The sequence below is a fragment of the Perca fluviatilis genome, chromosome 1 (genome assembly GCF_010015445.1).
Source record: "Perca fluviatilis chromosome 1, GENO_Pfluv_1.0, whole genome shotgun sequence".
NCBI classification, from domain to species: Eukaryota; Metazoa; Chordata; class Actinopteri; order Perciformes; family Percidae; genus Perca; species Perca fluviatilis.
In genome coordinates, this window is record NC_053112.1 from 23,094,361 (window position 1) to 23,117,116 (window position 22,756).

The 22,756-nt window shown below is 39.7% G+C and overlaps 1 protein-coding gene across 3 annotated transcripts in view; it reads left to right on the forward strand.

The window, feature by feature from the left end:
* The first annotated feature begins 7,988 nt into the window (after positions 1-7,988).
* The window catches only part of LOC120556399 (CD276 antigen-like), a 66,457-nt gene continuing 51,689 nt past the window's right edge, over positions 7,989-22,756 (forward strand). For all 3 annotated transcript variants that reach the window (XM_039796009.1, XM_039796000.1, XM_039795991.1), the window contains exon 1: positions 7,989-8,128. The gene's annotated coding sequence lies outside the window, so the exon portion shown is untranslated. The remainder of the gene's footprint in view (positions 8,129-22,756) is intronic.

Here is a 22,756-nt window from a genome sequence, read left to right on the forward strand (position 1 = left end):
TCATTCGATTTTCATTTCATTAACAGATATTAAAAAACGAAAAAACAAATGGTTATTTGATTTTCGTTTTAAAATACTAAATTTTAGAGAAAATCCTGCACACACACCATTACACAAGCAATAATTTATTTAGAAGAAAAATACAACGTTTCGGTCTCAGAGCTTCATCAGGTAAATTAAAGGGATACTTCACCGATTTAGCATTCAGCTTTGTATCAGTAGAAACCCGATAGTATTTCTGAATGACCGTGCCTCCCTCCCTCATGTCCCCCTGAGACGAGAGATTTCTGCATTTGGGGCCTGGAAAAAATCTTCCGATGATGTAAAATGACGATTTTTGCGTCATTGGAAGATTTTTGGGCCAGAGGCAAAGGACTACAGCCCAGCCAGTAGTAGGATCTACTGTCAGCCATCTTGAATCTTCGCTAAACAGGCTTTCGGTTTTCAGCAGAAAACATTTACAACAATTATCTGCATTCAAACTACCGGACGTGTGTACCACCGGGATACATCGGTACAGATCGGAGAATATGGAGGAAACGTTATTACAGACGCAATACTCGGCACACTACGTGAGCTTCGCCTGCACGGAGACCAGCGGTGTCGCTCAATGCCGCTAGCCGGCTAGGGGACATCCTCATCGGCTAGGTGGAAAGCTAACCTAGCTGTCCACCTGTCCCAGCCATCCTGCTTGCAAGTGTCTGCTCATTAAACAACAAGCTGGACTACATCCTCCTTCAACGAAACTCCTGCTGTGTTTTGTTGTTGTGGAAACATGCCTGAACAACAGTTTACGGGAACCGGGACTATCCAGCTACCAGGCTGCTCTCACGCCCGTGGAGGTGGACTGGTGTAGAAATAAAATCCAACTAACTACTGCTAACTGCTGGTAGTTTTACAACATGACCTACTTTCACTTAACTACGGTGCAGTAAAATCAATCAGATGTCCGTGATCTGCGAACGACAGTACAGTGGGACGTTGCCTTCAACAGAGCGACAGTAATAACATACCATCATTACGGAGTTTAAAACTATTCACGGTTATGTTTGCACTGAATAACGCATTCAATAAACAGAAACATAACTCTTGCAGCGCATTACGAACAGATGCGCAATATTAGCTCACACATAAAATAGCACCCTCGTGAATTAGCCTTTTGCTAACGTACATTCATAAATCCTGCATAACATCGTCCCGTACCTACAGGACCTCAGACTTACTTATTGATGCACGCACACAGACAGTAGTGTCGGCAAACTTAGTCCAATGACGGGAGAAAGGAAAGTGTGATAGCGCTCCACTTTTAACGCTTTTTTCTCTCTCACTCGAGACCGCTGTGTCCAACGTTAGAAGGTAGAGCGAGCTACAGCTGACAGGGAGAGAGAGAGAATGTATCACTATAGCAAATCTTGTCTTTGTGTTTTTGCTAGTTTAAGACCGACGCACTTGTCAATTTCCCATCCAGCGCCCGCGTTTAGGATTAGTGTGTTTGACCGGGGGGGAAGACACATCACATCACATCACGATGGTTGCTCTCCATCGTGATGTCGGGCAGCCATCACGATGGCAAGTGTCCGCTCATTTAGACCACAAACTGGACTACATCCAACTTCAACGACACTCCCAACGTGAGTTCAGAGACTGCCGTGTTTGTTGTTGTGGAAACCTGCCTGAATAGTGTACCGGACTGTCCAGCTACCAGGCCTGCTAGCCCTCCGAGCTAGAGATGCTCTGTCGCTGGGTAAAAGAGGTGGGCTGTGTTAACACCGAGTGGCGCAGAAATGTGGTGATTTGTATCCATTTAACTGCTAACTGCTGGTGGAGTTTGTGACTGTTAAATGCCGACCATTCTACATTACACACTAATTCACCGCTGTGTTTATGCTCGGCGTTTACAGCCCACCAAGCGCTAATGCTAGTATGCGTTAGCTGAACTTTACGGAGCCTATAAAGTGTGTGTACTAAATGTAGCCTGTTTCGTATGTCGTTTTTATATAATTTCGTTTTTATATATGTTAAATGTGTAACACCACTTGAGTCACGATGAAACGTTGTTTCGTGTATATGGTTGAAATGACAATAAAACACGCTTGAGTTGAGTTGAATGCCTCTGTCTGTCTGCCAAGCGGTAGGCGTGGCTTGGGAGTGGACTCAAAGCAACGAAGCAGGTGCATTCTGGGATTTGGTGTTTTTCATCCATATAAGACCAAAACACATTTTCTGGCTTTTCTCGGCCTAGAAGGCACCAATTTCAATTTTTTTCTTCACATTTCTACTACATAAGTGACCCAATTTAAAGATATATTCAGCTTTCCAGCGGTGAAATATTCCTTTAACACATTCACCTCAACCATAGCCTGGTTTGGTTGACTAACCAGGACCAATCAGGTCCAGCTCTTGAATGACATCATTCATTCACAAAGTGGCACTCCCATCACGGACTGTGAACAGGAAAAGGCAGAAAAAATGCCACTCAATACATTTAAAAACAATGCATAATCAGTGATTAGCCCAATATTTTTCCACACCTGATCAAAGAGGACGTACGGTCCATTCAAAAGTGGATCATTTGTTAAATTACATTGTAGCAGTCCATATTCACATGTACAATGAACAGTTACTGAGGATAAACTAGCAAGGAAAAAAAGAAGGAAAAAACATCAAATTAGCACAACATAATATTGAGATTAAATTCATCATTAAGGCCTTTTGGCGATAGCGTCTGCAAAGTGAATATCCAATATGCCTTGCGTCTTTAGAAAGTCGTGGTTGCCACCCCTTTTTGGAAGACTGACTTGTTCAATACCACAAAAGCGCAATGATGAGATGTCATGTTTATGATCATTAAAGTGTACCGCGACCGGTCGTTTCTGCGACGAATAGAGCTCTTATAATGCGTTGTTTTAACTGCCTTATGGTCTTGCCTACATACACCAGACCACATGGACACATTCAAATGTACACTACATGAGTGGAGGCACAAGTGATGACACTCTTAATTGGAAAGATCTTGTTATTGTGAGGATGGCGGAAGTTCTGTGTCTTATAAGTGTTGTTGCACTGTGCGCATCCTCCACAAAGGTAGTTGCCAGTAGTGGGCTTAATAATCTTTGCGAATTCTCTCCTTGGCTTGTACCTCGCAAAGTCAGCGTGAACTAGAAGATCTCTGAGATTCTTCTCACGTTTGTATACAAAAGAGCGGCAAGTCGTTCACAACATGTGAAAGTTCAGGATCCGATTTTAGAATGTGCCAATATTTTTTTTTAAACAGGACGTAGGCTATGGTATGTGTGAGAGAGGAGAGTAACAGGTGACAGAAAATCGCTTTTCTTTTTTCTTGCTTTTCTTTAGCAAGTCTGACCGAGGTTTATTCAGGGCCGTTTTGTAAGATTTGTCAACCCATTCCATTGGATAACCTTGCTGTACAAATCTGTCTTTCATGTCATTTGCTTTTTCCATATAATCCTCAGTGGTCTCACATATTCTTCTGAGTCTAAAGAATTGGCTTTTTGGTAGACCTCTTTTTAGTGGGGTGGGGTGAAAACTACTCGCCAAAAGAAGAGTGTCTTTTCGATATAATGTAGGTTAGGAGACAGACCATTCTTTTTAAAAACCCACATGTCCAGAAAATGAACTCTCTCCTGGCTATAGTCTACTGTGAACTTCAAACAATATAAAGTATTGTATTGTATTAGCCTGACGTGGTCCTACTCAGATTCTAGTCAGAACTTCACAACCTCGAATTTTGTGGGCGGGGCTAAGTTCGGCTGGCATCCAGGCTAGTATTGTATGGTCGGGTCCACAAAATATAACTACACTAATCAGCATTTGTCTTGCTCACACCTTCTCTAGCTTCTAGAGAATCTTCAGGTCATATCAGTCATTTAGCATACAGGAGAAAGCTCCTTGTCTCCACACATGGAGATCTATTGAATCTGTTTTGGGGCAGCCACCCCCTGTTGGGCCAGACTGGATTAGAACAAAGGAAATGCATATCTCTGTAGAATCGACACTACCATGATAAACAACCTTAGTCTGTGACCTGAAATTCAGTGGTGTGTCCTTAACCTGAAAGATATCTGACCAATAGGGGAAGATTTCATTTGAGGAAACACCCAGGTGTAGGGAATAAATGGGTGATCCGGAGAATGTCTCGGGGCTTCAATCTGTGACCCCGCAAGGGGAAGCATTTTGAAGACCGCTGTTTACAGTGTATTGTTTTGTCATGTCGCATGACTGATTGATGTAATTCCTGAAGAGGAGGCATGTCAACTCAGTCCACTGCTGGCAGTGTTTTATGTTTGATTGTGTTTTGACTGTCGTTTTCATCGTGTTGTTTTATTAAACCTTTTGCTTAACTTTCAATTCGACCCGAGCCTCTCCTTCCTCCTAGCTAGCTAGCCCAAACACCCCCGTTTCCCCTGCATTTTATTAGCTATCTATGAGCTGTTGGCAGGCAGCTAGCTACCCCAAACACCCCCGTTCCCCCCACATTTTATTAAGCTAGCTATGAGCTGTTGGCAGGTAGCTAGCTAGCCCAAAACTCCAGTTTCCCCTGCATTTCAATTCAGACCGTTCTACCGCACAATTTTGTATCCCAGTAGGCTACTCTCTGGTAATTTAGAAAGTCCAAATTGATATATTAATCAATATGCTGAAATCTCCTAGATTTTGCCACTAGAGGTTTTGACACGTCAGTGCTAGGTTTTATTTTTATTTTTTTTTATTATTACTGATCCAGTTGGTAACTATAAGCTTGTATCCTATTTTTGTGAGTGATTTTGAACCTCCGTGTTTTTCAGATTTTGGCAGAGAGTGCAGCCAGTAATGAAGGGATAGATGCACCTAGCACTGTAGATTTTGAAGAGACAGAGGGCTTCTCTCTACAGGATCCTGGACCATTAGTGCTTCATCGTGGGTCACAGTGCAACATCAGATGTCTGCAATGCTCATCAGGTAGTGTAACTTGTATCTATCATTAGCTGTATATGACACATAAACATTTACAAATTACTTCTAATGGTAGGAAGAAGACATTTCATACTGGACTGTATTAGGTTGTGCATGTGTTGTGACCACTCTCTTTTTTTTTTTCGCCTAGCAGTTTTCCTAGGACTAGGGTGGCCCCTAAATCATGGCTGCAGCTGTCGCCGTGGTCCTTCTACACCCTGCTACGCCGTGCAGTTCCCTGCTACGTCCTGTAACGCCCTGCTACGCCATGAACTACTGCAACTACTATTTATAGTCGTAGTTCAATTATCTTTATTGTGACTATTATTGCCACTGTTCATCACACCCCCAACCGGCACCGTCAGACACCGCCTACCAAGAGCCTGGGTCTGTCCCAGGTTTCTTCCTGAGAGGGAGGTTTTCCTCGCCACTGTCACACTGAATGCTTGCTCTTGGGGGAATTACTAGAATTGTTGGGTCCCTGTAAATTATAGTGTGGTCTAGACCTACTCTATTTCTGACTTGAGTGTCTTGAGATAACTCTTGTTATGATGTATTAAAGTTGATAAAGATGAGACTTTATTGATCTGGTGGTGAAATTCACAAGCTACCTGCCAAGTCAAACTTCTAAAAGTAATGCAAAAGTAGTGTAAAGCATTACAATTCAGAGACAGTAATATTGTTATATAACTAATTACTCTGAAATTACAGTAACTAGTAATCTATAATGAACTGCATTTTGGAAGTAACTTGCCCAAAACTCCTAGTTACTATCAATGAAATTATGAATACATTTTATACAACAAGACACTTTGTGATTGTGTTCATTTTGTGAAAACAAAATATATTTATTGATTGCCTCCCTTCCTCTGGAAACTGCCTCCTGATTGCGCACAACAATACAAGCTGGTATTGCCTTCCTGATCTCCCTGCCCAGAAACCCATATGTCTATCGGACCACCTGCCTGTAGGCTGTGTATCGGAATTGCCTAGAGAATGATAGGGCTGCAATGTTGATATTGATAATCCTGTTAACATAGTCAATATGATCAAGAGTGATAGACTTATTTGATGTAACATTTTCAGTTATTCTATTCCATAAAGGTATGTATGCACATCAGAGATTAAAAATCTGCTAATCCCTCAGCATCAATAATGCACATTAGATTAGATTATACTTTATTGTCATTGTGCAGAGTACAAGTACAAAGACAACAAAATGCAGTTTGCGTCCAACCAGAAATGAAAAAAAATTAAATATGTATAACTAAGTGTAAGTAATGAACAACAAATAAGTGTACTGTATGTGCAGGAGGAATAGCATGAAGTGCAGTAGAATATGGCTATATATAAGTAGTTACAGTATGTACATTAATTATTTTGATTTGTGTAGAAAACTGACGACTATAATAGAAGTGTATAATAATATAATAGTGTTATAAATTACTCTCATCTAAACATACTCTGGTCAGTTGGCTTGGAGAGGGCCATACTCCTGCCTGAAGTTGAGGTATGCTACCTGCAGTGAGAACGGGTTGAGGCAGCAGGCATCAAAGCCGGGATGGAGCGTCAGGCAGGTAATGTCCGTGGCCGGGACTAAACCCTCAACTAGTGCCCAGTCGGCATCCACCTCTCGACAACACATGCTGTCCACCGCCGACGCCATAGCCATATGTCCGCAGAAGCACCTAGCCAACAAAACGATTATGTGCTAGTGCTAACCTGCTTCTCTTAATACATCCATGGCTTGGATGGACTCCACAGTCCCTGTCTCAGCGTTAAAATCTTAGGTTGTAGAATATCACAAGACAAAACGTTGATGCCTTAAATTAAGACAATCTACATGTATGTTTAATCTAAAACAAGGTCGAAAGTATGTTTGCTAAAGCAGATTTATTGTATAACACCGATGTACTATGAACCAGCATTAGCCACCGTACTACACAGTAACTCACCAAGTTACTTGCCCTATTCGCCACTGGTTCGCAACTCTACTTCTCTTTTCTGCCCATTGTTCCTCCCCCTGATCTCCCCCTAATCTCCCCCTGACCTCTATCTCGCCTAGGAGGCTCATAATTAGGCCTGTGGGCCATCATAGGCATGCTCGCCAACATTGGATAGCTCGGTTCTTCATCCAAGTCCATTGTAATTTGAGCATGAACTTGACCAGACTCACTCGCATTACGTCACTTCCGGTCAGTGATAGATAGATGCGGAAGTTATTTTATCACAATTTTATCTCAAAATATCGTTTATGGCGGTTATATATTCCTCCAGTTTTGAAAATCTAGTTGTTTATCATTAATATACACTATGCTGTATAGGGGTGTTCAACCTGCACATAAGCAGCATTACTGAGTAGGCTTCGTTGTACCCATAGACTGTTAATATACAGTCTATGGTTGTACCAGTGAAATCAAGGCAGTAGTAGTAGATTCGATCACATCGCTCTAACCAATCCTTCTTCAGACTGATGTTGGCACCCCCCACTCAATTAGCATACAGGCGCAGGGAAAAATAAATGTGGAGATACAGAAATAAATAAATGTAGAAATGTGGAAATACAGAAATAAATAAATGTATAAATAAATAAATATATAAATAAATAAATAAATAAATATATAAATACATAAATATATAAATAAATGTATAAATACATAAATAAATACATATAGAAATGCATAAATAAATAAATACATGTAAAAATACAGAAATAGCCATTTATGTGAGAAAAAATGAATTTATTTTCACTATATTTCTGCATTTCTTTCTTTCTTTCTTTTTTTTTTCCTTCTGTCATTTTTAGTCCTCCATAGGAGTTTCGGGTGAGGCAGACAAATGCTGATTAGGCTTAATCAGTATTGAAACATTCCTTCACTCAGTCACACAACAGTTTACATTTTTAAAAGGTAAAATGTATATTATATTGTACTAAAACATAAGCATGGTTTTAACTTTTGTATCTTCAACAGAAGATATTGGTGAATGAGGCCCAATGATCTGTAATAGGCTACCGTTTTACTTTTGTGCTGGCGTCGCTTTTAGTCATAGCTACTGAAAGTGAAAGAAGGAACGGGGCTGGATAATAAAACCATGTCGAGTTGTGTCAGTTAAACGACCGTTCCATACTATATTCCATCACCATGAGAGGAACCCTTGTATGGCAGCGTGTAAGGTACGTGAGTTTGAAACGTCATATAGGAAGGCTACGTGTTGACATTACACAAGTTAGTAATGTAGTGAGGCATTATGATTAGGCTACAGTATGTCTATTAGGCTACTGTAGCCTAATAATAGGCTAGCCTACTATAAGTTAATGAATGGCGGTATGTCCGTTAAGTAGGCCTACCGTATTTTAGGTTGCTGAAACGACAGTAGAAGTATGTGTCTTTAATTATCGCTGAACTGTTTTCTAAAGTCACTGCGAGGAGCGAATTTGTTTCCTAGGATAGCAACGGTCTGTCGCGCCCTACTCAGCCCTGCTCTGCCTCTGATTGGCTTACTGGTATTTTTACCCTAATCAATCTCACTCCTCATGCCTAACCAAGAAAGCAAAAGTCAATCAGAGGCAGAGTAGGGCGGGCCATGCCTTCGCCATCCTAAGAAAAGCAAATATGCCCTGCAACAAAATGGCTCGACTCAGTCTTTTCCGTCTTATACATCCTCCATGGTCTATATTCACATACCCTTACGAGGTCAGCCTCGCTACAAATGTAGCTCTATGACCTATACTTAGAGTTCCAATCCGTAAGATTTCAGTCCTGGTTGATTTAGAATTTATATTTGAGTAAATTGTGCTTGTGAGTTTGGCAGACTGGAGCATATGCCTATGGATGGTCTTTCTGGAGCATAGAATGGATATCATTCTGTGTCTATGATCTTTCTATGGAGTCTTGTTGTCCACATGAGTTACAAGTTTTCAGAATTGTGTGCATTTCCATTTTTTTTATTTTTTTTTGGTAGGCTATAAGACTTTTTCAATGTCATGCCAGACACCCAGTTGTAGCCTAATATTGTAAGTAAATAAATTGCAATGGTTTCATCAGTGGGCCATAGGCTCAAATAAAACAGATTTAGGTTCAAGATTACAGCTTTATCTTGGCATCTAGCTCACTTGTATGGTTGTTTTGGCAGCTAAAACCTAAAGGATATCTTGAAGTGGCATGCGGTATGACATTTTCAAAGTGCTTCCTCTTTTAGAATATAGATCAATAAAAAACGGAACAGAAACGTTGGAAAGAGATGTTAAAATATGTTTATAGACTACCCTACAGCCTACTGTCTGATAAGTTTTTTTTTCCAAATGGCTATAACTCCAGGGTTAGATTGACCTGTAGTCCTAGTTGGCATTTAAAGATCCCACGTAACAAAGTGAGATTACCATGTCTTTTTTATAATTTTTTAAAGCATTATAAGGTGGAGGTGTTAAACTGTTGAAAGTACATGTAGTGTCCACAGAGAAAAATCACGCACCGCCATATTCAGAAACTGTACAGACTTGTCGTACGGTTGTGATGTCACAACTATTAGTTTTGAAAAAAGACAGGTCCAAGGCACTCTTCTTACAAAAAGTTAAAAAGCCTTTGTTTGGATAGCTATTTCATAGGGGTGTGCAAAAAACGATTCATATTTGAATCAAGATTCAAGCTCTACCTTCAAAATCAATTCATAGAATTCCAAAAATCGATTCATAGTTTTTAATTTACTTTTTTTTTATGTTTATATTTATATTTGTAAATGTGTGTTTTTTTTATTGTATGTCTACTGCAATCACATGGGAAAAGTAACTACATTTGCATACTGTGAATAATTTTTTTAATCAAATTGTTTTTGAATCGAAACTGGAGCCTGAAAATCGATATCGAATCGTGACATTTTCTTTTTTCTGGCCCTTATGCATCCCTGTGTAATGGCTGTATTTGGAACAACAGCTTTTCTTCCAAATATGGTATGCTCATGAATATTTAGATGAGCTGTCAGCTGATTGGTTGAGGAACCACTCACACAATCGTCGAGGAGAGATATAGCGGAGTCTCATATTTCGAACACACACACGCTTTACCGCACACACAAACACAGACACACACACACTGGTACACAAACACACACACACGGCTGCACAGTGCACACACACAAACACAAACACAGATACACAGTTACATGCCCAGACGCTATTACTTGAGCCTTACGAGCCACAGCGGCTAGCGGAGACAAAATAAAAAGTTTGGACACTTTTTCGTTTCATAACTGAGTGTTGTTCTAACATTACTCTTGCGATAAAAACTCCACCAAAATCACAACTCCACTTGGCTAGTAGGCGGGGAGAGGAAGTGAACTCCTAGCCTGTCCTCTCGGCACTCGTTAGATCCCACAACTCCTCTCCATTGTCCGATATATGCTTCGTTCTAAACACTTTCTCTCTGGACCAGAAGCTATTCCGTTGTACAGTCACGGAACACTGCATTCACGACAACCGTGGTTCATTTCAATATCCTTGCAAAACCTCCAAACTTTCTTCTTTTTTCTAAAATTACACTCTTTGCTTCGTGTGAATCCTGACTCCAGCTCAAAGCCCGGGTCTGTGAAGGGGAAGGCCGACAGGAAGGCATCAAACCCGGCCAGCAGCCGCCACCTGTACCGGCAGATTGTGGAATCTCGTAAAGTCTGTAGTTAGTTTGAAAGCACCCTTTTAAAAAGAGTGCCACCGATGCCCGGATTAGTGAATGCACAAAAAACTATTAGTAGCTCATCATCCAGCATCAAAATGACTTAGTCTGTTCTAAAACCAAGGTGAAACTGTTTCACTCAAAACATAAAAAGCTTTGGAGTATTAAATACACACTAGATCTTGCATGGATGAGAATCCATTCTCAAACTGACACTTAAATTCCACTTTTTTACACATAAATATAACTTTAAATGAGATGATTCTAGTTGTGTCACCAAGGAGCTCTATTTAAGCATGCACTAACACCAGTCAGGGTTTTAATCGGAGTTTGCTGAAGTACAGAAATTGTGCAGAGCTCACTCTGGTTTAGCTTGTGCTGAGTGCTGAACATGTGTTGTCTCTTGTCCCATTTCCTTATACCCTCCAGCAATTAGAAGGCTTCTCCTAATCTGATCCATGTCTAGGTCTCTGTTTTCACTTTTGTTTGTGTTCGTAACTTGATTTTGTCATGCTTACCGAGTGAAAACCATAGATACCTTGCATGCATGTGTCCTTTTGTTTGAGAGAAGGTCACCCTGTATCTCTCATCTGGCAGAAACAAAGCAGAAAAAAAGGCAAACTGGGACTGTGAAGCTACATGAAATGTAAGTGGAAAGAAGTAAAAGGATGGAGATGTCCGTGACTTTATCTGTTGCTGAGTTATGTACTAATTTAACCCTTGTGTTGTCTGCCCGTCAACCATGAACTTGCTGTCCTTTTGGGTCAAAATTGAAAATGAACTTTGTTGTGGTTTTTGACGTTTTTGCGCTTTTAAAAGTTTTTGTCACTTTTTTTCCAACACTTTTTTTAATTCATGGTCAATAAACTTATTTAATGACATTGTAACAATTTTTTTTTAAAGCAGAAATTATGAATTATTTAGACTAATAATTAAGATCAGAGGATGTTGAGTGGCTCACAGACTGGTATATGTCTAAAGTTTAGTCAGGATACTGTTTTGAAACCATTTAAACAATTATTTTAGTTGAAAGAAACACATATTTCCCATATAAAAAAAAACAACTTTGAAAATGGTTCAAATTTGACCGAGCGAAACAAGTGTTAAAGGTTGTCATAGTTGAATTACAACAGTTTGGTGGGTAAAATAGGCATACATTATATCCTTCGAGTTTTGTTAGATCGTTTGTTCATTCTCATTATTCATTCATTCATTCATTCATAGGCTAGGCTAGTGCTGTAAGGGGTGAACTAGCCAGCTAGCAAACTACCACGATGGCAGACAATGCTAATATTGTCGACCTGATTTTGGCGAAAGCCATTTGAAAGTCTTCCTTATGAGGGAGAAACTTAGACTTAAACAGCAGGGTTAGATCAACACCTAAGATTGATTTAGTGCAAAAGACAGGGCAAATTAACAGGTCTGTTCAGCTCTCCTGGTATGACAAATTTAGCTGGCTGACTGGAAGTGCTGTGACAAAGAAAATGTACTGCTGGCCATGCCTCTTGATGAAACCTCACGGATATTATAAATTATTAGAATAATTATATTATTATTGTATTATATAATTTAATTATTACATTATTATTATTATTATAAATAAATGGACAATTTTTATGATGTAGGCCAAAAATGAGCTTCCCCTCTTTGAATGACCAGCAGCCGCACTGCATACATAGTACCTCAAAGTCCCATTGACATCCCTTTCCCCTTCCTGCAAATCTCACAATTTGAAACTACTGCTGAAAACGGGAGAATCTCAACAAAACTCATAGTTGACGTCAACTTGGTGGCTGTACCTTATGATTAAAGCTTTTGTATTTATGCGTGTATACGAGCACTGGGCGCAACTACCACATTTATAGTTACCTTCTGGCATACCGAGAAAGGACGTTGTGGGTTCCCGGACATATATCAATTTTAACTAAGCAATCTCTTAAATATGGGGCAGACTTGAAAATAAGCTTAGGTTTTTCTGAAAAAACTCATTAGTTTAGGGTCCGAATCAATAATGTCCCAATATTTGTAGACAGATTTTCTGAATTCTGACACCAGTGGGGAATATTTTACGCAGCATAAAGGGGACTTATTTGGATCTTTAGGGAGCTTTTTTATCAAAGACACTCTATTGAGGAATCTTTTGGTCAAGTCTACAGCCTGTGTTGTCGCTGCATAAGTCTAATATACAGTCAGTGCTGGGTTTTGGCCCAGACTGATTTAAAGAGAGAAAATACTGGAGTGCTTCCAGGCCACCATCATATGGAATATTTGTGTACAAACTCTGAACATCAAAAGTAGCCAACAGCAAGTTGTCAGAGGTAACAAAGGTTTTCAGTGAATTGATAAAATTGATAGAGTCACATACAGTTGTGTTCAAAATAATAGCAGTCCAACATGACTAATCTCATAAATCAAATTTGTTGGTAGAAGTGATAATTCTACATGGTAAATAATTCACTAGTAAGTGTTGTAGAGTCATAGAAAACCAACAAACCCAACAGTCATGACATGCATGCTGCTCATTCTGTGTAATTAGGGGTCCAAGCCCGAGTCTGCAAGAACCGGTGGTAGCAAGAGCTACACCGTTCGCACAGCAGGACTGTGGAACCCTATTGTTTTTCTAAGGATTAATCTTCTTCATTATTTTTCTTCTCTGCCTAAAACTCTGACTACAGCCTAAACCATACATGGTGGGGGGTTGCCATTTTCAGGACTGGTCCAAAACTCCGCAAGGACCTCAGTCGCAGCAATTGACCCACTTCCACCACTAGGTGGCGCTATAGCAGAAAAAATGTGTTTGGCCCTATACCTCCCACACCGTACACACGACATTCAAAAACCATACATCCACATGTTCCCTGGATCCAACTGAATCATGTGATATAGGCCACGCCCATTTCCACCTAGACTTTTATGCGTGAAAAATCGTGATTTTTCAAAAACCTACTTTTTCGATCTCCTCCTAGACCGTGGCACGAAATTTGGCAGGTAGCATCTCCAAATGAGCCTGACAAAAAGTAAATAAAAAAAAAAATGTATAGGATAAAAATTGTGCATATTACGCACAAATTAATTTGTGTAGCTAACTATGAAAACACCAACTTTGCCATATTCGGCCAAAATAAATGCTATCAATGCCAACCTTTAGATTCTTGCTTGCCATGACTCTCTGAAGGCCCCCAAGTGTTTTACGAAAATTGGTCACTAGGGGGCACTACAAATACAAAAAGTTTATATCTCATGAACGGCTCATCTGATTTTTTAAATTTGATGGGTACCATCTAGGGGCACTCCTGAGGCAAACTCTAGGGTGGGGTACTGAGAGGTCAAAGTGGGCGTGGCCTATGGGACCCAAGTCTAGATTCACCACTTACACTAATGTGAACAACTTCAAATTTACAGGGTAGGGTGGACAATGGGTCATGGACCACACCTACCAAAAATTACACATGTGGAGAACTAGGTGGCGCTATAATGTTTTTTTGCCTTTAACTCCCACATTACACATACGCACATTAGAAAATAATAAAGCTGAATCACATGATATAGGCCACGCCCATTTCCACTCCAAAGTTTTTCACAATATTGTGCAATGCGCCAAAACCAACTTTTCGAACTTCGTCCTAGGCCGTGCGACCGATCTCACGAAACCTGGTAGATAGCATCTCCAGATGGACCTGACCCAAAAGTTACTCAAGGAATTTTGCTACGTTAAAGTATGCATTTGACGACCAAACAAATTTTTTCCTAGCTACTAAATATGGGCTGAAATATGTGCCACCAGAAACTGAATTTGAATCATTTATATTTGAATTTGAATTGCTAAACTTGAATAATTGCATAGAAAAACTGAATTTGAATCACATAATTTGAAATTGTATTGTTTAATTTGAATCATTGCATTGAAAAATTGAATCTGAATAGTATAATTTGAAATTGAATTTATTCGTTTGTAACTGAAGTCCAATACAATTTGATCTTCACTGAAAATTCAACTCTCTATATATCCTCACATTCAGTTCTCACAATTCAGATTACCAAATTCAATTTCAAGTTACTGAGACAGACATCCGGTACTTGGAGGATGAAGGAAGAGCAATCGGCGCAGAAGCGATAGGTAGAGTTCAGATACACAGGACTCCACTTGGCCAATCAGCACCTACGTTTTGGAACACAGCCTCGCCTTGACCCAGAGACTCATAGATAATATAATCTACCTGTTCACAATGTTCACAATGTAATGCCTGGTGTTAGTAGGCCTAGGTTTATTAGTCACATTCTTCCACTTAAGTAAATTTAAAATGAACTATTGCTACTTACCTTAGCCTAGCCTACTGCATGCAAAATATTGTGACTATCCATATTTGAAAATACATGTTAATTAATTTAAACATTTGAATTGCATTTGTTTACTTTTTAAAACCAAAAACCTTCAAATAATAATTTTTTAAAAACCCCCCCCCCTTTTTATACAAGATCTTTCCCCATTAAAACCAAAAAAAAAAAAAAAATAATTTGAGTATTTTTAATCAACTCTAATATCTGATGTTTGTCTCCTTCCTTAGAGCGTTTATATACATATTAAAGTTAGTTTTGTTTGTGATTTAAAAGTGTAGCTTTATCATCATGTGCAGTAACAAACAAAACAAAGAGACTAATTCATGTGCTTATAAAAGAAAATTTATTATAATCAGTTCACAGATCTGAGTCCAAACAGAAACTTCACCCTTCTGAACTAAGAGGTTCTGCTTCAAAGTGAAGTTTAAACAGACTGAAATGTCCAGGCTCACTCCTCCACTATTCATTTCATTTATTTCTGCATGTAGTTATTTATTTAACGAGACTTAAAGGGGTGATAGAATGATTATATAGGGTATTTCACACTGTTCCTTATGGTCTCCTAATGGGGTATGTAACATTGGTTGGGCTGGAAAATGGCCTGGTTGATATTTTATTGGCCCTTACGCATCCCTGTGTTTTGGCCCTATTTGTAACAAGAGCTTTTCTTCCAAATATGGTATGGTCATGAATATTTAGATGAGCTGCGCTGATTGGTTGAGCGACTTGCCATAAGCACATATTAGAGAGCGGCTGATTGGTTGAGCGAATCCCCAATACACATACATTAGAGAAGCGTCGAATCTCATATTCCAGACACTGCAATGTTTCATTACCAAATTCACTTCTGAGACTTTTTAAGCGAGAAATCAACTATATAAAGCTGAAATATGGGCCGTTTTACAAAATTTGATGGCTAATTGCAAATTTGGTAAGACGTGTCGGACTTTAGGAGCTCCACACAGTCTGACGAGAAAGCGGCAGCCTGCTGGGCTCCATACCCAGGTAAAGTCACCCTTTGTGGATACTGCACTACGGGGCTCCGCGGCCAGCTGCCGGCATAACTATAATATATTTACGGTTTGAATTTCGTCACGCCACTTTGATTTTAAGGCATTTTTATGAACGTGAGGCGTCTTTGTAGGACGAGCAGCTGCTTGCAATATGTCCCATTCATTACAATGGGGAAATACCGCAGCTAGCTAGCTACACTGTCGCCATAACTAAATTATATTTACAGTTTGAATTTCGTCACGCCACTTATATAACATCATTCCCCAATGTCTTATAAAGCTAACCGTTGTGTCCGATTTGATTTTAAGGCATTTTTATGAAGCGAAGGCGTCTTTGTAGGACCAGCAGCTGCTTGCTATATGTCCCATTCATTACAATGGGGAAATACCGCAGCTAGCTAGCTACACTGTCGCCATAACTAAATTATATTTACAGTTTGAATTTCGTCACGCCACTTATATAACATCATTCCCCAATGTCTTATAAAGCTAACCGTTGTGTCCGATTTGATTTTAAGGCATTTTTATGAACGCATGGCGTCTTTGTAGGACCAGCAGCTGCTTGCTATATGTCCCATTCATTACAATGGGGAAATAACCGGCGCTAGCTAGCTACACTGTCGCCATAACTAAATTATATTTACAGTTTGAATTTTGTCACACCACTTATATAACATCATTCCCCAATGTCTTATAAAGCTAACCGTTGTGTCCGATTTGATTTTAAGGCATTTTTATGAACGCAAGGCGTCTTTGTAGGACGAGCAGCTGCTTGCTATATGTCCCATTCATTACAATGGGGAAATATCGCAGCTTGCTCACTCTCGCATAACTAAAGTATATTTACAGTTTGAATTTCGTCACGGCATGAATATTACAGGTTCCTCAAGGTCTTACAAAGCTTAGCTAACACTTGTCCAATTTCGGATATCAATTGAATGTATTTTTGTGAATGTCAGAGTTAGAAGGAGGCTAGCTAGCTCTCATTGATGGACTCCATCTCACCGCGGCTCTATCAATGAGACTCGCGGACAAGAGGCTTTATTTCCCGATTGTTTGTTTAAATAACTCAACACACATACCCATTATAAGATTAACTTGAACTTGCGGGCTGCGGTAAAAGATTGCGGGTGTAACAAGCTCGCTGACACTGGGGGTCAGGGTGGCGATGTAGCAACCCAGGCAGCACCAACACCGGACACTAAACTCCGGCCACACAGTCGGAGAAAATTTGCAATTAGCCATCCTTTTCGTAAAGCGGCCCATATTTGAGCTTTATATGGTTGATTTCTCGTCAAAAAAAGTTTCAGAAGTGAATTTTGTAATGGAATAGCGAGAATTCTCGTCGACCAAGCTAGATTCAGAAGACTACCTGATCTCAGGTCAGTTGTGTAGCCTATGTAAATATTGGGGCGGACTGTTCTCTTAAGGTTCCGGACCTGTGAACTGTTATCCCTTGCTGTTTGTTTTTTGTCATTTCTTTCGTTCCAACATCCAAAAACAGTTTGGTATCTTTAGTGCTATTCCTGCGCCACTGAACTCTACCTATCGATCTGCACTCGATTGCTCTTCCTTCATCCTCCAAGTACCCGGATGTCTGTCTCAGTAACTTGAAATTGAATTTGCTGATCTGAATCTGAATAGTGAGAACTGAATGTGAGAATATATAGAGAGTTAAATTTTCAGTGAAGATCAAATTTTATTGGACTTCAGTTACAAACGAATAAATTCAATTTCAAATTATACTATTCAGATTAAATTTTTCAATGCAATTATTCAAATTAAACAATACAATTTCAAATTATGTGATTTAATTTCAGTTTTTCAATGCAATTATTCAAGTTTAGCAATTCAAATTCAAATATAAATGATTCAAATTCAGTTTCTGGTGGCACATATTTCAGCCCATAACTAAACACTAACTTTATCATATCTCTGCCAAATTAAATGTCAGCAAAGTACTTGAGATCCTTGTTCAACATCCCACTACGATGCTCTGTACCAAATTTGGCGTATATCAGCCTTTAGGGGGAGCTATAAGCAACGTTTATTTGTTTTGGCCAATAACTCAATGCATTTCAATGGGAAATTTGCAATCTCTCTGCCACAGTAAATGCAATCCACACGAAACTTGTGATGCTCGTTCGGCATGCCACTCTGAGAATCTGTAACAAATTTGGCGAAGATCGGCCATTAGGGGGTGCTATAATCAACTTAAGTGTTTTGGCCCTGTTAATCAATGTTAATGGAATATTTGCAATGGGAATGTATCACAGACCTTGTAGCTCACACTTAATATTTACTGATGTTTACCTCCTACCATTACGTTTTGGTTTTCGCGTGCTCCCCTGGTGTTCTACAATAAACAAACTTCTTAACCCACCTGACAAAGTTTCTACAACCTTCAGAGTGGACAAATGTAACTCTTTTCTCCCACTTTTTTAATCCAAAATCAACACCATTCATAGGCGCTGATAGTGTGCAATTAAACATTGCAGTTGGTGCTGAGTGGAGCGTCTGTCATAGTGTGATTGGTTATGTTGGTGTTATTGAGTCTTAATTTCCCACGAAGATGCTTGAGGTTACGTGCCAGTTAATCTTTTCATCTCCAGTCCTATATCTGCATTTGTGAGAAGTGGCCCTGTCCTGAGTTGAAAGCCTATTTTACGGCTTTTGTTAAGGCGTGTGTGTTCTGAAATGCAAACAATTTTTGACTACTTATTTTTTTTATTTTTTTTTTTAAAGGGCTTATGCCTGTGAGCACCCACGGACGAAAAAATAAATCCACGCCTATGACACCATTTACAACAACCTGACCACCTCCCCTGCTCTTTCAACCACCACACCTGCGTCCCCCCCTCCACCCTCTCAGTCACTCTCTCATTTCTCTCTGCTGTCCCCTGTGGTCGGGGGGGAAGTTTATTGTAGAGAATTGTTAAAGGTAGTCTGTACATGCATGGAGATGAACTGTTAACCACTACATTTGCAATGGCAGATCACCGCAGACCTTGTGCATCAAACCTCTCGATATTCACCAATGTTTGCCCCCAAGTATCAGGTCCAGCATTGGCGCAGCTCCCCGGGTCATCGGGGGCGACTGACGCAGCTCCCCGGGGCGTCGGGGGCAACTGGCATCGGAGGCTTGGGCCCCGTCATAACTGCTTGCAGTTCTAGTTTAATCTTGATTTCAAATGCCTTGAAATGGCATCCAAAGCCTGAACGACATGGGAAAAAAAAACTAAAAAAAACTCAACTACCATTCGAATGGATCAAAGAATAGCCAAAATGGCAAAGGCTCAACCAATGATTGGCTCCAGGAAAATCAAAGAAGACTTAAAGTTACCTGTGAGTACTGTTACGATCAGAAGAAGGCTATGTGAAGCAAAGCTATTAGCTAGAAGCCCCCGCAAAGTCCCAATGCTGGGAAAAAACAAACAAAAAAAAAACACACACCACGACATTTACTGAATAGGTTGAATTTTTTACAAAGGACACACTGACTGGCCAAAGGAGAATTCTGTGGACTGATGAGAGCAAAATTGTTCTTTTTGGATCTAGGGGCCGCAGACAGTTTGTCCGACGACGCCCATGCACTGAATTAAAGCCACAGTACTGTGAAGACAGTAAAGCATGGTGGTGCAAAAATCATGTTATGGGGATGTTTCTCATACTGTGGTGTTTGGCCTATTTATCGCATACCAGGGATCATGGATCAGTTTCAATACATCAAAATACTTGAAGAGGTCATGTTGCCTTATGCTGAAGAGGAAACGCCTTTGAAATGGGTCTTTCAACAAGACAATGACCCAAAACACACCAGTAAGCGAGCAAAGTCTTGGTTCCAGATGAACAAGATTGATGTTATGGAGTGGCCAGCCCAATCCCCAGACCTCAATCCCATAGGTGACATAAAAAATGCTGTTTCTAAGGCAAAACCCAGTAATGCAGAGGAATTGTGGACATTCCAGTGCAATCGCCCTGGGCTGGAATACCTGTTCACAGGTGCCAGAAGTTGGTCGACTCCATGCAACACAGATGTGAAGCAGTTCTCAGAAATAATGGTTATGCAACTAAATATTAGTGCAGTGATTCAAAGTAAAGCAAACCCTTGAGACATTTTTTCAGTTTATACAGTAAAGTTTGTAAAGAAAAATGCAAATACTGCTTTTTTTGTGAACAGCCTAATATTTCACACAAACTTGATCAATTTTGGTCATGTTTTGATTTAGAATTGAATGTGCAGTGTTCCCAATGCATTGATATTATGGAATTAAAAACTGTTATTCAAAGGATTTTGAGCATTATTCACTTTTTTAAAATCACACCGCTATTATTTTGAACACAACTGTATATAAGAAGGAAGGGTGACCACTTCTGATTTAATAAAATAGTTGACGTAAGCAGATATATTTTCTGTTAGGCTACCAATCCCATTAACAACAGGTCTTCCCTTCAGAGGGATATTTAAGCCCTTGTGTATTTTATGGAGTGTGTAAATTACAGGGATCCCTGGATGTTCAACCTTAAGAAACTCAAAGCCATTTTTGTCAAACTCCCTCCATTGTTGAAGTGATGTTCTAGTTGGGAATGTACCCGAATCTTCAACCTATTAGTAGGATCAAAGGCTAATATGTTAAAACACTTAGTGGTCTTTTAATTTCATTTTCATAATCCACAACATTTTGCAAAACAACACCCTCCTTATCAGCAGGCCGTACCACAATCCAAGTAAGTAATAAATAAGTAAGTAAGTAAAAGTATATTTGTATAGCACCTTTCACAGATAGAAATCACAAAGTGCTTCACAATGAAATGCAATTCAACACAAGAAGTACAATACGAGCACATTGAAATACAAATAGAAAATATAACAAACAACCATAAAAACCCATCGACTAAGTAAAAGCGCTTGAACAGCAGAGTCTTCAGCTGCTTTTTAAAAGAGATTCGACAGAATCCACACAACGTGCGAGAGGCAAGTCATTCCACAGCCTAGGAGCCACTGCTTGGAATGACCGATCCCCTCTAGTTTTAAAATTAGTTGCGGGGAACCACTAATAGCATCTGACCTAATGATCTCAGACTACGGTGGGGGTATGTAGCTGTATCAAATCAGAGATGTAGAAAGGAACTTGACCGTGCAAGGCTCTGAAAGTAATGACAAGAATTTTAAATTGAATTCTATACTGGACTGGTAACCAGTGAAGTGCTGCTAAAACAGGCGTGATGTGTGCTCTTTTGTTAATGTGCATTAAAAGCCTTGCAGCAGAGTTCTGAACAGTCTGGAGACGATAAAGCTGATTCTTACTCAGACAAGTAAAAAGACTGTTACAGTAATCTAAGCGTGAAGAAATTAAAGCATGAATGATCATCTCTAATTCATCCTTAGTGACAAGTGGTCTTAACTTAGAGATATTTCTCAGGTGGAAGAAACAGTTCCTAACTAATAATTTAGACTGGTGATCCAACGACATAGCTGAGTCAAAAACCACACCTAAGCTCCTGAGACTTCGGCTGGACAGACAGAGCCTAAGTCCCCAATATGATGCTTTATCTCAGGGATACGACTTTCAGGGGCAATAATTAGATTTTCTGTTTTTCTGAGTTCAAAAGCAGAAAGTTGTCACATAACCACTGTTTGATACTAGACAAACAGTTTATTAAAGATGACAGTTTGGAGAACTCAGTTTCTTTAAAAGAACAGTAAAGTTGGATATCATCCGATTAAGAGATGGTCGATATGTCTCTAAATTGACTAATTATCTGTCCTAAAGGAAATATATACAAGAGGAACAGAATAGGTCCCAAGACAGACCCCTGAGGTATCCCACCACCGACAACTCTGCAGTTTCAGACAATATCTGATTAACATGAACACTAAAACGTCTACCAGAAAGGTAGGATGAGAACCATTTTAAAACTGATCCAGACATCCCAACCAGATCACCGAAGTCTATTTATCATAATGGTATGATCGATAGTGTCAAACGCGAGAAGAAAGGTCCAATAGGACCAAAACTGTAAAATCCTTTGAATCAGCTGACATCATAATATCACTAGAGATTTTTGGAGTACAGTTTCCGTAGAATGCTTTTACGGAAACCAGACTGGAATTTATCAAACAGCTCGTGCTTCTCTAAGAAAAGGGTGAGTTGCTCTGCTACAACTTTTTTTAAAAATTTTTGACATGAAAGGTAGTTTTGATATTGGCCTGTAGTTCTTAGGTTGAAGTGGATCCAACGTGGGCTTTTTAAGTACAGGCTTAACAACAGCATGTTTAAAAAACTAGAGAACGACACCAGTTAAAAGTGAGGTATTTAGTATCTCAACAATGCAGGGGCCAATGGAGTCAAAAGCTTGTACAAATAGCACAGTAGGGACAACATGCATAGGACAAGATGAGGGTTTCAAAGTCTGTAGCAGAGAAATGATGTCATTCAGTGTCACAGGTTTAAAAGTGGACCAAAAATGAGCGGGAGACAAGTCACATGCAGAGTTCTGAGGAAGTGATGGTAAGATGTTGGTCCTAACATCTCTGATCTTATTCACAAAGAAGTGGAGGAATTCATCACAGTCCGATTTAGAAGACACACTTGCTTGTGGGCCAGAAGGAGACACTAAAGCATTAATGGTGTCAAATAAAATTCTGGGGTTATGCTTATTTGAGGATATAAGCTGAGAAAAGAAACAAGTTCTGGCCTTTCTCAGCATCTCGTTTAAAGTAACCCTTAGATCCTTAAGGTGAATCCTATGAACCACAAGTTTAGTAGTTTTACAGAGACGTTC